Source organism: Procambarus clarkii, chromosome 55 (assembly GCF_040958095.1).
Source record: "Procambarus clarkii isolate CNS0578487 chromosome 55, FALCON_Pclarkii_2.0, whole genome shotgun sequence".
NCBI lineage: Eukaryota > Metazoa > Arthropoda > Malacostraca > Decapoda > Cambaridae > Procambarus > Procambarus clarkii.
Window position 1 is genome coordinate 10,304,791 of NC_091204.1, and position 6,568 is coordinate 10,311,358.

Genomic DNA, 6,568 nt, shown 5'->3' on the forward strand with positions numbered 1-6,568 from the left:
CTCGAAGATTACGTCGTTAGTGAGACTGAATGTGTCTCCTGGATAGGTCTGCTTCATGTTGTATATCTGGCTGGAGATCCGTCTGAATTCGGGCGATCCAACTGTATTTCTGTCACGCTGTTAACATTGCTTCTATTTCCGGAGTATCATCACATTCCATTTCCTGGGCTGAGGGTGGTGAGTGTGCTTCAATGTCAATAGAAGCATTAGAGTCGTCATCAGAAGACATGGTGAGGCCTGCAGGAGCAGTTGGTGGCAGTATCGTTGCTGCAGGAGCCGTTGGTGGCAGTATCGTTGCAGATGATGTAGTCGCAGGTATGACTGGAGCAATAGGGTCCGGGTTGACAGGCGTCTCTGGTGTGGGGGTCGGACTCTGGTGGAGAGGAGCCATCGGTAAACATGGCCTCTGGTATCACAAAGGTAAACAAAAGGTAAACAAAACAAAGGTAACAAAAACATGAATATGAAAAGAAATTTAGGATTGGCCTAGTTACAAAGGAAGTAGTTAAGAGGTGCTCATCAGCGCTTACCAGTATCATAAGAAAAGCCAAACATTCATATTATGAGACTAGATTCAAAGAAGCAAAAGGCAATATGAAAAGCACATGGAATACCATCTCTAGTATCCTAGGAACTAAACAACACTCCCACAACCAGATAACACTCTCTAAGATGGTTTTACACCGTCAACTGATTTAGAAATGGCAAATGAATTTAATAGCTTCTTTTCATCGGTTGGTGCTAACCTTACCAGTAAAATCCCACAGACTCAGACACATATCAACACATATCTCTCAGGCAGCTATCCAAACTCTCTTCTCCTCTCACCAGTCAGCCCGTCAGAAGTTGTGTCCATCATACACTCACTAAAAACCAAAGCTGGGAACATCAGTGAAATCCCATCCATTGTATACAAGAGCGCCTCCCATGCCCTTGCGCCACCCATAGCTCTGCTGTTCAACAAATCCCTTGAGTGTCATACCTTCCCTGATATCCTTAAAAAAGCAAGAGTAACGCCAGTTCATAAAGGAGGTAATCCGGCAGACATAAACAACTATAGACCAATATCGAACCTACCCATACTGTCAAAAATATTTGAAAAAATTATCTACAAACAGCTCTACTCCTATCTCGTAAAATTCGACATTCTTAACCCCAGTCAGTTTGGATTCCGCTCTCAAAAGAGTACCAACGATGCAATTATTAGTCTCCTTGATATAATTTACTCAGCTCTTGACAAAAATGAGTTTCCAATTGGACTCTTCATTGACCTGAGAAAGGCCTTTGATACTGTTAATCACGATTACCTCTTATGTAAACTCCATCATTATGGAATCCGAGGCCTTGCACTGGACTATATCCAATCCTATCTTAGTGATAGACACCAATGTGTAGCCATCAATAATATAATCTCTCCCACTCTACCAATAACTGTTGGAGTGCCACAGGGCAGCATCTTGGGACCTCTTCTTTTTCTTATATACATCAATGATCTGCCTAATGTCTCTAACATTCTGAAATCTATTTTGTTTGCTGATGATACTACCCTCATCTACTCTAACCCCAACCCACATACACTAAATGGTGTTGTTAATAATGAACTAAAAAAAGTCCACTTATGGATGTCAACCAACAAACTAACACTTAACATAGAAAAGACCTACTACATCCTATTCGGAAGCAAATCTACAAATGCAATTCAGCTTCAGATTGACAATGTAAACATTAGCAATAAAAATGATGGAAAGTTTCTTGGCATATTCCTAGACAAGAGACTCAACTTCAGTACCCACATACAACACATAACTAAGAAAGTAATAATAATAATAATAATAATAATTTTTATTTAGGTAAGGTACATACATAAAGAGATTTTACAAAGTTTGTTGGCTTTATAGATAGAGCTAGTACATACAATGCCTAAAGCCACTATTACGCAAAGCGTTTCGGGCAGGAAAAACATTAATGACTAAAGCTTAAAACTAATGGGTAAAAAGAAAAAAATGTGTTGAGTACAAATAAAAATAGAGGTAAAAGAGGGGGGAACATTGTTGAAAAAACAGCACAAATACAATTACAAATTATTACAGAAAATTACATTAAAACAGCGTTGATTTGAAAAAAAAAAAAAAAAAAAAACATACATGGGTTGACAATAGAGAGGTAAGGTAGGTTACAGGGAATTTATTAGGTATAGCTTCGTTTTTAACTTAAACTGGTTGAGAGAGGTACAGTCTTTAACATGGTTGGGAAGGTCATTCCACATTCTGGGCCCCTTGATTTGTAGAGCATTTCTAGTTTGATTAAGTCGTACTCTAGGAATATCAAAACTGTATTTATTTCTGGTGTGGTGCTCATGGGTTCTGTTACAACCTTCTATGAAGCTTTTGAGATCAGGATTGGCATTACAGTTTAGCGTTTTATATATGTATAATACACATGAGAGAATGTGCAGTGACTTAATGTCTAACATATTCAGGGATTTGAGTAGGGGTACCGAGTGATGTCTGGGGCCAGAATTGGATATTGTCCTAATAGCAGCTTTGTGTTGAGTAATTAGAGGACTTAAGTGATTTTGGGTAGTAGAGCCCCAAGCACAAATACCATAGTTGAGATATGGATAGATAAGGGAGTAATAGAGAGTCACCAGAGCAGGGCGTGGTACATAATATCTGATCTTAGAAAGAATGCCCACAGTTTTTGAAACTTTTTTTGATATGTTTAGAAATTCCTGGAAATTCAGCTTGTGGTCAATGAGAATGCCAAGGAATTTGTCATCTAATTTGTTACAAATTTGGGTATTGTTTATTTTGAGATTTATTTGATTAGAGGATTTATTGCCAAACAGAATATAGAAAGTTTTGTCAATGTTAAGGGTGAGTTTGTTGGCAGTTAGCCACAGATGGACTTTATTTAGCTCAGTATTTACTGTGGCATTTAGAGCAAGGGGATCAGGACTGGAGTAAATGAAGGTTGTGTCGTCAGCAAATAGGATTGGTTTGAGGTGTTGGGAGGCATTTGGAAGGTCATTAATGTAGATGAGAAAGAGGAGAGGGCCAAGTATGCTGCCCTGGGGAACACCAATGTTGATGGGTAGGGTGGGAGAAATTGTATTATTCACAGAAACACATTGGAGCCTGTCATTAAGGTAGGATTTGAGGTATTGTAGGGAGTGTCCTCTGACACCATAATGATGTAATTTAAGAAGAAGGTTTTGGTGGTTGACAGTATCGAAAGCTTTACGCAGGTCCACAAATAACCCAACAGGGAACTCATTTTTATCAAGAGCTGTATGAATCGAGTTAAGCATACTAATAAGTGCATCGTTAGTGCTTTTTTTGGGCCTGAAGCCATATTGGCAAGGGCTAAGTATATTGAGTTTGGCTAGATATGAGTAAAGCTGCTTATAGATTAGTTTTTCAAAAATTTTTGACAAGTTTGGCAGGATTGATATAGGTCTGTAGTTGTTAACATCTGTGAGATCACCACATTTGTGGACAGGCGTTACTCTCGCTTTTTTTAGAATATCTGGAAAGGTTTGGAGTTCAAGTGACTTGTTGAAGAGCAATGCAATAGCAGGGGCTAAAGATCTGGAGGCTTTTTTGTAGATTAAAGTTGGTATCTCCTCGAGGGCACTAGACTTGGTTTTAAGGGAAAGGATTATCTCATTGACGTCAGTGGAATTAATAGGCTTTAGGTACAGAGACTGGGGATAGTTCCCTGTAAGATAGTCCTTAATGTCAGTACTGGAAGATGGAATATCATTAGCAAGGGATGAACCAATGGAAGAGAGGAACCTATTGAACTCAATAGCAGAATCAGAGGCTGAAAGCTGACCATCGTTATTAGACAGGAGAGTCGGTTTGTTATTTAAAGACTTCTTTGATCCCAATATTTGTGAAATTGTTCTCCATGTTTGTTTAATGTTGCTCTTTATTTGGGTAAAGTTATCTTCGTAGTATTTAGTTTTGGCTCATCTAATTATCTTAGATAGCAATAATGAGTAATTCTTTGAGAATTCTTTGGAGACAATTCCTAACCTATACTTTTTCTCAAGGTCATGTTTTTTATTAATAGATTTAAGTATTCCCTTTGTAAGCCAGGGATTGTTAAGCCTTTTGGTTGTGACTTGTTTTGTAAGCATAGGACAGTGGGTGTTATAAAGGCTAAGAGTTTTTGAAGAAAAGATTGAACTGCTTGGTTGATGTCCTCTATGTTACCTAACTTGGACTCCCAGTTGACATTATCAGCAGCAGTTATAAAATTGTCTATAGCAGTTTCATTGTGTAGTCTAAAACGTATCTCTCTTGACTCAAGAGGTGGTTTGCTAATGTTAGTTAAGAGAAATGTGGGGTAATGGTCTGTAGTGCTATCGGTGGTTATACCTGAAGTAAGCGGAGAGGTTATGTTTGTCCAGATGTGATCTAGAGTCGTGGCAGTGCTATCAGTGATTCTAGTAGGAATCTAAAAACAGTCTCTAAAACAGTTGGTATACTCTCCAAAATCAGATATTATGTTCCTAACTCTGCTCTCATCTCTCTATATTATGCACTAATCTATCCCTATCTCAACTATGGTATCTGTGCATGGGGTTCAACCACTGCAAACCACCTCAAGTCCATCATCACCCAGCAAAAATCTGCTATCAGAATAATATCAAATTCTGCTTTCAGACAACACACAGCCCCCTTGTTTAACTCCCTAAACATGCTAAACATAATCTCACTCCATAAATTCTCTTGTGTCAACTACATTTACAAAACCCTGTTCTTAAATGCAAATCCTTGTCTGAAACTCTTCTTGGACAGATGTAATAGGACCCATTATCACCACACCAGAAATAAATATCTCTTTGATATCCCCAGAGTTAAACTTAATCTGTGTAAACACTCTATGCAAATAAAGGGACCCAGTCTATGGAACTCACTCCCTACTGAATTGAAAAGCTGTCCAACTTTTACATCATTCAAAATCAATACTAAAAAGTACCTAATTTCATCTTCATAGTTTTTCACTTTTTGCCTTAAAATTGCACTGTATCAATTGCTACCCAATCTCCCAATCTTTATGTTCCCAAACTGAACATCTTTACCATTGTGATCATTGCTGTTTTCTTATATGTGCTGCCAATCTGTTGTATGGTGTTTATAAATCTTGTTTATCTGTATCTTTTGCTACCCAATCTCCCAATCTATATGTACCCAATCTGAACATCTTTCCATTGTGATCATTGCTGTCTTATATGTGCTGTCAATCTGCTGTATGGTGTCTATTAACCTTGTTTAAATTACTAATCAAGCTGTCAATGTAATCAATCAGAGCTTTAATATAACAATGTGCTTTAATATACCTACTTATCTCTCTCATCTCATTTTTCTCTTGTAATGTATCTTTATCATTTATCAATTCTGATTGAAATTACCTACTTAAAATTATCTGCTAGATTAAGGACCTGCCCGAAACGCTGCGCGTACTAGTGGCTTTACAAGAGTGTAAATACTGTACTATCCAATGTATTCTCACAAACCCAATGTACCTTCTTGTATATAAATAAATAAATAAATAAATAAATAAATAAATAAATACCGTGCATCCATGGCTTTTACCAAAAAATCATTGGATCACAAGGTTGATTGTGTTGCATACACATGAACAAATCATCAAACATGGAGGAGTGTTAGACATACTCACACAAATCAGACAGCAGTACTGGATTCCTCAGGGAAGACAGTCAGTCAAATCAATCTTGAAGAATTGCATGATATGCCAAAGGTACGATGCAAGAACTTGCTCTTATCCAGGGCCACCACCCCTACCAAAGGAACGAGTGGTCCATCTACAACCTTTCGAGACGACAGGAGTAGATTATACAGGAGCAATATATCTAACAGGGACTGCAGATAAGCAACCTATCAAGGCATACATCTGTCTGTTCACCTGTGCTACCACCAGGGCAGTACATCTAGAGGTAACACCCGATATGACTGCTCAATCATTTATTCAAGCTTTCCGCAGATTCGCAGCACACCGCTCATGCCCTAAGCTAATGATTTCAGATAACGGAGCAAACTTGGTAGCTGGAGAAGCATGTCTACGGGAAATCTGTTCCCATCCTGCAGTTACTTCCACACTGGAACAGCGTCATTGCAGATGGAAATTTATCCCTCCGAGAGCCCCATGGCACGGAGGATTTTATGAACGTTTAATAGGAATTGTAAAAAGATCCTTGAGAAAATCTCTACACCGTCAGAAAATCAATCTTCAAGAACTCCAGACAGTAATCACGGAAATAGAATCAAGGGTGAATAACCGGCCGTTGACGTACTTGTCTGAGGATCCTACTCAACATGAGCCATTAAGTCCTGCCCACCTAATGTATGGAAGACTTCTGACTCCAGTACCATCTCTAGTGGATGAGGAGATCAGAGATCCCTCATATGTGGGTCAGAGCAAGTTGGTTCAGGGGTATAAGCATCTGTCCAGCATAATCCAAAAATGGAATGATGTTTGGACAAAAGAATATCTTACATCTCTACGAGAACATCACTATGGGGCCAATGTCCCACAT